Here is an 11467-nt window from a genome sequence, read left to right as displayed (position 1 = left end):
AGATTGCCATCTCCCTTAAAATAAGTAAACAAATAAATATTTGGTGCTAAAATATTTTTCTAAGTGTTTGGCCGAACTTCTGCTCAAACTTGAGGCATGAGTTCTGATTTTATAAGAAGAGTTTTCAAGGCAGAAATATACTCGAAGGTATGCCATTGCGTGCCGAAGGACGACTGCTATTTTGTGTTATGATCTGACCAGGTATTTAACCATGGTCCTATGGAGTGGAAGTACGCACATGTAATCACTCTGCTACGGCGGCCGCCGTAAGTACATGCTATACATATCGTCGTTTAAAGTACAAAACCGCGTATCAAGAAAATGCAAAACCGCGTAATTGCATAAATTATTTTCTAGAGAGTAAAGTCACCCATATTTCAAAATGGTTATCTTTTTTATAAAGCAAACGTATTTCTGGCTAGTATATTTCAGGACGAATGGATAAGAATTGAGCCAAGAGCTTTTGTGAGCAAATCCAATTTTTGGCAGCCAATGTCAATCACACGGTTTTGCAGAATGACGATACGCGGTTTTGTACTTTAAACGACGATATATATGTACACATATTAGATTATTTATTCCCAAAATGCATGAAAACTATAGTATGCTTGCAAACAATTAATAACATTTCGTGATAAACAGTTTTACAAATGTATTTGCACTTCAAATTTGTATTTTAATAAAGTATTAATTAAATAAATTATTATTGTAAATTATTATTTTAATAAATAGATATAGAGATATTTATACTTGGCAACTCTTGGACTTTTCTTCATTTGTAACAAATGACAGATGTAAACAAAATAAAAAAATAATTGTATTTTTACAAATTTGAAGCAAACGGGCGTTCTTTACAAAAAAATGTAGTTAGTGATCGAATTGCGCATATTTTTTTTACAATATCAAGTGCCCACAAGAAGTGTTAAACCACTAAATAGCTTAAAAAACGCTTTCAAAAATTCGAAACGAGAGTGAAGTGCAGTGTTCAATTGTGATGGAAATTACAGGCAAAATTTGTGCGTGTGTAATTAATGTTTTACTTATTTGAAGAAATGTTGCCCGTTGCCAAACCAAGACCCCCGCTTTCCCCTGGTGGTTACATAATACTTGAATAGCTCCTTAATTAACATGTGTTTGTTTAGAGCACGCACGGCCAGTTAAACAGGCATGTCTGAATCGATTTCCTTCATCATTCTTAGCAATTTGATGTGCATTTTTATTGTTATGTGTTGCAAACAGACATTTTAGGAACTAAATAGGTTCTAAAATCTCTGTACACAAGCGCACTTATTTTTAACAGTTTCCAGTTTATGTAATATTAATCAAAACAGCTTTTATTTATTTTATGTATTATGTGATTTCTGGAAGCGTCGAATACAAAAAAGGGCTGTGACTGGGTTTATGTAATTTGAAATTGTATTGATGATTACTAATAATAATAGAAACGAGCTTACATATCGACACAACTAAAAATTTCATATATCTCAGTAGAGCCAATTAAAGATTTTTTGTTTCGTAATTTAGCAATAATATGTCTTGGAACGTAATTATTCCGGATTATATGCAGTCATACTGTAAGCTTTCAAATTATGTATTTTTCTAAACCTGAAATTTTGAATTGTGCCGTTATTGCAGAGGACCATCGACATATATTAGTGTTTGGCCGAGCTACTCCTCCGATTGTGGCATGCGCCTTGATGTTGTCGCACAAAGGGGAGGGACCTACAGTTTTACGCCGACTCCTGCCGGGGGCCGACCACTATTACAAAAAACATTTTCTTTTTTTTGTTGGCCGGAACTGGGCTCGGACGCTCACCCTGCGGAATGGTAGTGCGCACTTCTAACCACTACACCACAGCGATCGCTTAATTAATTTTAATCATTAATCGCGATTAACCATTTATTCGTTAATTTTTAGTCATTCATAGACTAACATTTTGTCGACAATACTCGCATAAGATAGTCCCAAATTTTCACAAAAGAGAAAAGTGATTTTCTTCAAAACTTTTGAATGACGTCTTGACTGAACTTACTAATTCGGAATTTCTACTATTACTTATAGAGTAGGCTATTCATAAAGTCTGGGTAATGAAATACAAATTTTTCTATTATAAGTTCCATAAAAATAAGGAGACTTTTATTGTTTAATTTATTTTTTGCACATAAACTTGTATCTTGAACTTCTTTTTCCAAAAAGTGAGGATGTCAAAATTTCAATAGATATCGGATGTACGGTAATTTTCCAAAGAGATCTCCTAATAGATAAGTTCATGAAAACTATTCCAAACGAAAACTTAAAATTGTTAAAAAAAATAATAACTAAATTTAACTAATTTATATTAGAGGTTTGAAGTTTATCCCACTGTAAGTATGAAATCTTCAGCTATGTGTTTCCATTGTCACTTTTTCGTAGCGATATCAACTGCCTGACAATTAAGAAGATTGTGACGTTTCATGCTACCATACGCAATATCTTAAATCCTTCAAATTTTATTATTAACCTTTTGTTTGTTAAGTACATTTTCTTCTTAGATTCGAAACTTGATCAAGCAAAATTGCCTTTGTTTTTGACTAAGAGATGCTCAATAAGCTCAGAATTGTAGTTCTCATTTGCGTACATAACAATAAATTATTAATTTTTGTTTCACACCAACTCCAATATTGAATAGTAAAATATATTTTAATCTTACCCAAATAAACAACGATTTAGTTCAATGGTCAATCATATATAGAGTATAGGGTGGTAATGTGTTAAAGTTTTAAAGTTTTTAAACGTAAAATGACGGCTAATACCTTTTTAAGCGTTTTGTAATTTAACCAAAACTCATTAGCATCCACTCAAGCAAGGAATTATTTACTTTTCAACATGCATTAGCAGAGTGCACTTCTCTTTTGTTTACAATTTGGTTGTCAAACACACTACATCGGATCTTTTGACACATTTACCAGAATTTACCACCAGGTAGCTTCTGACAAAGAGATGACCTTACTTACTCTCTTATTTGTCCTCTCAGTTGCCAGAAAACCAAGTATGATTTCCGGTAAAATCTGGAAATTCTGGTAAAAAATGGTAATTTCGCACTCATGCGGGTTCACAACTAAATAATATTGGGAATACTTTTGAGGTGTTTGAAGAGGGTTGCGACCTGTTTGAAACTAAATTTATTTATAATAATCATATTTTGACCTTGACACTTTTGCTACGTTTTGGCCGAGCTTCTCCTCCGATTTGTAGCGTGCGCCTTTGCTGTCACACAAATGGGAGGGACCTACAAACTTACGCCGACGCCGAACGGCGATACAATTTTTATGATGAGCTATTTTTTTATTAAAGACACTAAGATTTTTAAAATATTTTCACTAAAATTTTATCAACCTAAATGTTAACCTTATGCGAAGTAGTTATCTAATTTAATGTAAATTTTAAACATTTTCAAGATAAAACATGATTTATATTTAAAACGTAAATTTTAATACAACTGTTTTATATATAATCCCAAACATATGATATAAAATCCCCTCTACCAAAAAACTTAAATTGGGTAACGCCGGTTTGAATTTTTACAATTGAGCAATTGTCAAAAATCTTCCTTTTTATCAAAAAGTTATTTACCAGGGTGTCTTTGAACTAATGATTGGTACTGAGTTAAAGAATGCACACACATAAAAGATTGCAGCCTTTTCAATACTCATTCAGTGTTAAACCTTTTTTTGATTGGGCATTGGTTTCTTCAATCTTGCTATGAATATGTTGATGTGTGAATTCATAACTGCTTTGAGAGAATGGAAAATTCAAAAATTTTAAACCTCAATCGTAAGCGAAGAATAAGTAATGAAAACTGGATAGAAAAAAATTGTTGATTTAAAATTGAAAATGATTTCACACTTACACAGCTCTGAAATATACATATAAACTTACATAGAAATATTTATACAATTACGATTCGAAGCGTTCAAATTGCAACCTTTTGCTTGCGCTGCTGTCTATAGCTGACATTTCAAGGAGCATTCACACGTTCTAGACACTTGCGCTCGAAGTACAAACAAACATGTGTATAATACAAAAATGGTTTACATAAATATTTATATACGAACATATCTATGTATTTACGTTTGTAGCTAAAGTTTGCATTAACAATTTCGCACAATTTGAAGCTAATTAGTGTTAATGTGACTCCCACACCCACTTCGGCGGCACGACAACTCCACTTGACGATTGCGTAATTGGAATTTTATGAAAATTTACGAAGCGCAAGTTGGCTTGCGATTTTCCTTACAACTACCATAGAAATGCACTGAAGAAGAAGAGGGCACTTATAAAGATAATTGTAATTTTAATGACTGTGAACATGGTAGTCAAACCATGTCAGTGAAGAAAGAAACTCTGATAAAATAGATGATTCGCATAGTTTTGTAATTATTTTCTTTTTTACTTTTACTTAAGGCTGGAAAACATTGAATGTTAATATCTTAAATACATAATAGGAAATTTTAGGTGGCAACCCTACTGTATTTTTTTATAATTGCGTTTGTAAACTTAAATTTACTTGTAAGCTACTTAAATAATTAATTTTAAAATAATAAAAGGTGGCAACTCTGACGAAAAAAATTTAAGAAAATTTACTAAAATACCCTCGGATAATCACATGTGAATATTTTTCGTTTTTAAATAATTTTAATGTTTTCTTTCAGGTGGCAACACTATTTTTTTTCAAAAATGCTCCAGAAAGCTACAACTGCATTATAAAACGTACGTTAGCTAGATAATTAATTCATTAAAATTTTTTAAAGTTGGCAAAATAACGAAGTAAAACAAAATTTATTGAAATATCTACTCTCGTATAATCACATGTGAATATTTTATTTGCTTAACACATTCAATTAGTTTTAATAAAATGTATTTTAATCCAGGTGGCAATACTACGAAATATATTTTTTGTTGATAAAATGTTCTTAAAAACTACAACATGGGTTTACACGGTTCAAGTATTGAATTCAATTCTGCTTGCAAATGGAAGAGAGGTGGTCGTTTTAAGTTTCTTGCTTTGCTTTTGACAGTTACGTTGTTTCCCATTTAAATAACCCAAAAACTTGAATTCAACAGAATTGAAGCGTGTAAAAGCAAATAGAAACACACAAAAGAGAATGAACAAGAATTGCTTTCAAGTAATTGAATCATGTAAATCGGGTGCAACTGAACTGAAAACAATACATTAGCTACACTCAGAAAAAAATCAGCTAAATATACACATTTCTCCCAACACATGATTTAGTAAATATAACCAAATAATGTAACTATAACCAAAACAGGTGTTCAGAGAAATATATTTTGTTAGCTTAATTAAACTCTTTTTTCAGTGTAGTTAACAAATTTGTTTTAATACAAAAAAATGGCAACTCTGCCCTAAAAAATCCGAAAAACGAAAAAAAGTGGACGATACTTTGACGCTCCGTTTTCCCACTAAAGTGTGCCGCACAAACGAGTTCCGAAAATTGTGTTAAACGGATATGTTTTTGACTGAAAAATGTCTGATTAAATTTTCCGTTCAATATGCTTTCCCTCTGCACTTCACAGGGACTTATACATGGTCAAACAAATAATTAAAAAATTTAGAAAGCGCCCGACTGTAGTCCTCTTTTTTTAATTTCCGCATACGAAAATGGGCGTTGTTTTTTTTTTAAGTTTTTGGATACGAAAATGAACAAAAATTGTAGTCGTTTTCTCTTCATTTCCGGATACGTCAAAAATACCTTCGTTAATATTATACTTATTTAATGAAATATAATAATAATTTAGATTAAGTAGCAACCCTATTTAAAAGAAAAATATTTTGAAAAAGTGCTGTTGAAAACTATAGTTCACTTGCAAAAGATAAGTGAGCTAGTTAATTAATTTAATTTTTTAAAGATGGCAGCTCTGCCACATAGCTACATATACTCCTTTCGATTTATCTCTAGTACGTCACATACTGCAGCATAAACCGGTGTGTTCGAACTTGGTGGCGGATAGAAAGTTCTCTTTGGAGATCTCAAACAGGGAGGTATGGGTGGAAAGCTTTTGAACCATTGGTACCACTGGAATTTTCTTAGATGCTTTGAAGCTCAATCAATCATACACATGTACATACAAATTCATATAAGGTGTTTCACCCACTCACGCCAACTGCTAGCTTATTCTTTAAAAATGGGTCCTCTTGATATTTAGCTTAAACAGTTTTGAATACTTAAATATGTACAAATGAATGTATACGTATGTAAGTTTGTATTTTTGCACAATCGTTCGTATTTCTGCAAGCACTGACTAATCAGACATTCTACCATTTCACCTAAAATTCCCATTTCTTAACACAGTGACACTGGGCTACACTACAACCAAACTTTTTGTGCCACAAACGAAGACGTCGGCTATTTCATAGAATTACTTAACCGACCTGCTTTTGTACATCTTCAGCAGCTGCTCGACTTATTGTCAGGCATGCAGAATGGTCTTTGTGCCCCATTGCACATAATTGTGTGCATCCTTACATTTGCATAATCGTACCTGTCATGGATGGCAGTGCATAAATATGTAAGTATGTAGCATGTGCTGCAAGGACCTTCAGGACCAAGTAGTTCATTACATCTCTCTGACAGCACTCAGAGCAGCTGCCGGTTGCTGTTGGCTGCACAAACGCATATGTATGTACGTACATACAAGATTGTACGATTATTAGCTTCATGACAAAAGCCACACATCAGCAGCAGCCTGATGTGCTGCTCTTCTTCCACATCTATAGTTACAAATATGAGGCTGGTAGTTTGCATGCAAGTACTTTTATGAAAGCGAAAGCAACTGCAAAACAAGTGGATACATCCTTTTTATTGTACGGAAGTTTAAGAAGATGGAGAAATGTATACAAAAGCAATATGATTTCAGAATTAACAAAAAAAAAAGGAAGTGGTTGGAGTCAGTTAATTGGAAAATGCTAAATTAGGAAAATTAAATTCTTGGAATGTTATGAAGAAGAATGGAGCCTCAACCAAATCATTTAAAGGAATATTCTGAAAAGTGAAATCGGGATGTAAAAAATCTACTGCATGTCAGTAAAGTGATGCCGTTCTATTTAGTAGCAAGTTTTACTCAAACTAACTGAGCATTGGAAGACGGTCGGTTTTGGGTTCTAGAAAGTAGCTCCTGGGGTCATGATGATGACATTATTGGTTGGTTATGCATTAGATAAAAAAATTAAATTGCTGGTTCTGTGCGAATCCAACCCAATCTATTTGCGCAGATAACTTTCCTTAAATTGAGAAATTTTCAACTAGTAGATTTTTAGGGGTTTCTCAGATGCGTTCCTCATAAAGGTGGCATGATTTTTCTTTAATCGATCAACCGATGCATTGATATGTGACCACCCAATCGCAATTGTATATATTCGGAGAAGTGAAGGACTCATGACGGTGGATATTTGAATAAATACTAAGGCATAGTGAAGTATAATTATAAGCTCCCTGCGGTATGAAAAGTAATAGCGCCTTCCTTCCGCTGGCGAAAGGTAAACATCAAATAGTACGTGTCTAGCTCCGAGAGCAACGATATTATAGAGCAGACGAAAAGCTGCAGCTTTCCCATAAGATCTCTGTTATTCCGGGACAACTGTGTTTAGAATATCATATTTAGCACTTTAAATTCGCACTTATACATATACAACTTCGACATAATCAATGTGTGTTATATGTATGGAAATGTGAGGATTGCTAAACTATACAAACCATCTCTTCAGATGCCCACCAAATACGACTAATATAACATCTCTGTCTCCCTTTCGTGAAAACCTATTAAAAAGTTTGGTTTTCTGGCGCTCAACTGCTGTTGTTTTAATAGCATATTTATTCAATTAAATCAAGTATATCTAGGGCGAGAAGAGATAGCGAAGTAAGTGCACCGATATTTTTAAACTTTTGGAATGGAGAATTCAGTAAAAATTGTCTCGTTGGATAGAATAATTACCTTGAACTTAAAAATTACCCCCAAATATAACAGGTTAAAATTTTTTATTTTTTGGCCTGAAACCAGTCTGCAGTGTACTTTTTTAAAAGTTTTAAATACATATTTTTGCTGTTCTTAGTGTCAAGAAAATGGTTTCAAGGTTACAAAAACAAAAAAACGCTTTAAACATTTTTTTTTTCAAAGTTCATCGCATGTTGTTTTAGATCTGTTAATTTGAAGATGTCGTAAGCCGTGTCGGGGAGCCAAACTGAAGAAATATTACATAAATAGGTATGTTATCATAATGGACATCTGTCCTCCCATGCTTTTGATATATTCAAACTCAGATCAAGGTCCCTAACTTGGTAACGACTAACTCGAACTCTCCAATCTCTTAGTCAGCATAACGCCAATTTATTCTGGATTTCATACAAAAAAAGTATATTGAAAAATGAAGAAGCGGGCGCGGTAGCAGGAGGAGAGTGTCTCGAGACAGAATATTTGAAACCGAAGCCAAGCACACAAATACCTCAGAGATTTCTGTTCTGCAAAATTGTGAAGAGAGGGAAGGTCAAAGTAGGCTCAAGTAGAAACTAACAGTGTAATCGTTGTCTCCAGCCATCGCTCGATGAACAATCGACGTTTCCACAGGGCACTGGACCCATGTTTCAAGAGTACGGCTGGAACGCAACTCTTCTTCTCGTAAATGTAACTTATTAAAGAAGAAGTAACTGGAAATCATTTCCACGGCACATAGTAGGAGAAGAACGAGGCTTCTAGGCAGACAATTTTTCGCGATTGAACAAAAGTTGGTGGTATTAAACCACTGCCATTTCTTTGGTTCCTAAACTTCGTGGGCTGGCTTTAAGAGATAAGACAATTTGCTTGTTGTCACCTTTCAGGTTAAATTGCGAGTAGCGGTTTTAAAGTCGCTCGTATTGGTCCTAAACGGATTTGTTATACGATTACTCGTCACTTCCTCTAACTGAAAGAGCCGTGGTTATATGGCCGCCGGGCTTGGGAGCCCGCCGAATGATTGCTGTAAAAAGTCTAGAGATGACAAAGAGCTAGAATATCGCCGAATTTCGAAGAATGATTTGATGAGTACAATTAACTATTAGTTAGAAATTAAATACTTCACAGGGACAAAATATTAAGGCGATTTTTGTTTCATCAGCAGTTAGCTGAACCTTTTTAAATGCACATGTAAATCGTGATATGTAAATATCGAAAAAATGAGTATAATAAAAAAGGCACAAACACATAAAAAATGGGTATGTAAATACAAACACCACTTAAACAGTCAAGTTTGTAATTAACATTTAATTAGTGAAGCAAATTTTATTTGCAAACTGAATTTCAATGGTAATTCATGGCAGGTGTTAACGTGACTTTGGAAAAAAAACATATGGATATAAAAAAGTATATAATGCGGTGCAACTTGCTGAATTCTTAAATGTTTAAAACAAAAACAATTTCTGAATCACCTAAGCTAAGGAAAAATTAAGTAATTAATGCAAATAAATATGCATCAAATGAAAGTAAGCAAATACGAAAAATTATTTATACGAAAATCATAAAAAAAATAAGCAACGACACAGAAAAAAGATAACAAGAATGTAGTGAACATAAAAAAAAATTTTGCGTAAAACAGCTGGTTTAGAATAAAGTAAAGATTTTAAACGCTCAATGGGTGTGTTAGTTTTAAATTTTAATCTGCCCTTTTTTTAGAACACAATTTTTGTTTCAAGCGCAGATAATTTTAAAAACTAATTGAGAGAAAACGGCTTCTAAACGAGCAAATTTCTCATTTTCATTAGCACGCAAGAAGTAACAAGTGTAAAATTTCTTATTACACATGCATATCTTTAATGTTAATATTTACGAAAATCGCATTTCAAACAATAACAATCTACACACACGGAAATTGGAGCAGATCATTGACGTCAATTTGAGTACAGCAAAGATAAACAATCTGCAAGTTATTAAATAAATAAACCAAAATTTAATTAAAGAACGTTTTTTCTTTTTTTTTTTTAATGATGCAACACTGTTTGCCATTGCTCAAGAAACATACACACTAGATGACATGGCGATACACTGAAAGGAAGCTACAACCTTTGAAAAATATGCTAATGCTGATGGGCCGTTCATAATTCCAGGGGATCATGGAAGATGAGAAAGCTGTAAGCAGCAGGAATAAGGATATAAAGTGATCGTGATAAAGAGAAAGGAGTATTGTTGTAGAAGAGAAAGAATAAAGGATGAGAAAAATAAATGGAATAAAGCATTTCGGCTATGATTTTAAAGATTATTAGGTAATCCGAAAAGCTGCAAGTAGCTATTATGAAAACGAAAGGTATTTGTAAATACGTTTGAATACAGACAAACGCTTAGAGTTGCCATGATAACTACTATAGACGTGTAGTAGAAATGAAAACAAATCTAATCAGCTGTTCTAGCAAAACTGCTAGTTGGGGAACATTTCGAGACTAAAATAAAAATTTAATTCAAATATGCATATGCTTTCACCTTGCATAATTTTTAATGCATACAAATTTTTGTTAATAAACGTAATCTAAATATATGTAGATATATATATTTTAGCATAGTTGCCAACTGTCATAAAATTAAAATGAATTAGTGAGGTATTTATAAGAAATCTTTCAACATGGTAACCACATAAAGAATGTTTTCTTAGAGTTGCCGCCAGTCTTAATATAATAACTAATGAAGTAGATTAGGCAAATAAATTTATGAATTTAGTTAACGCATGAAAAAGCTATTAGGATAAAGTTAAGCCAAAACACATTTTAATAAGGTTGCCATCTGTTTTAAAATTCAAATTTCTACCAAGTAAAAAATACTTGGGAAATTTTAATCTAAACTGTTTTCAATTTTAATAGATGCGCCATCTGTCACATAAAATTAAAAGCCAGAATCTGATCCAACCCACCAGATAAAAAATGTTATGAAAACTTTAATAGATCCATATTTATGTACCTATACGTATTTCAACAGTTGCCAAAGGTTGAAAATTTTACAACATTGTTATTAAAAAAGGTGTTAGAACAAATTCAATCCAAAAATATTTTTCACAGAGTGGCCATATTTAAAAAAAATTAAATATAAAGAATATTAAATAAAAATATTTAGTAGAGTTACCACCTGAATGGAATAAGTATGTAGATAGATAAGTTTAAAAAATCTTACAAATCCAGTGTCAGAATTAATCCAGCAGTAAGGTTTATGCGATATTCTAACCTACCTAGTGAAAATGGCCGTTTTTGGAAAATTTCAACAAATTTTATAATCGAGAATATATTTTTTTCGAATATTAGCAAACATTTTACATTAAATTCCATTTCTTCACTTTTAAAAATCTGCTTTATTTTTTCCATTCCGATTATTCCTCGCTGATATATAAAAAAAAATAAAAGTATGCGATGGAAACTACCATATCAAGTCTGCCATTTTGATTTCGCCGTCTGATTCAGA

The sequence above is a fragment of the Rhagoletis pomonella genome, unplaced genomic scaffold (genome assembly GCF_013731165.1).
Source record: "Rhagoletis pomonella isolate Grant_MI unplaced genomic scaffold, Rhpom_1.0 Rhpom_scaffold_00006, whole genome shotgun sequence".
NCBI lineage: Eukaryota > Metazoa > Arthropoda > Insecta > Diptera > Tephritidae > Rhagoletis > Rhagoletis pomonella.
The sequence above is the reverse complement of the archived record's forward strand: the minus strand, read 5'-3'. Positions refer to the sequence as shown.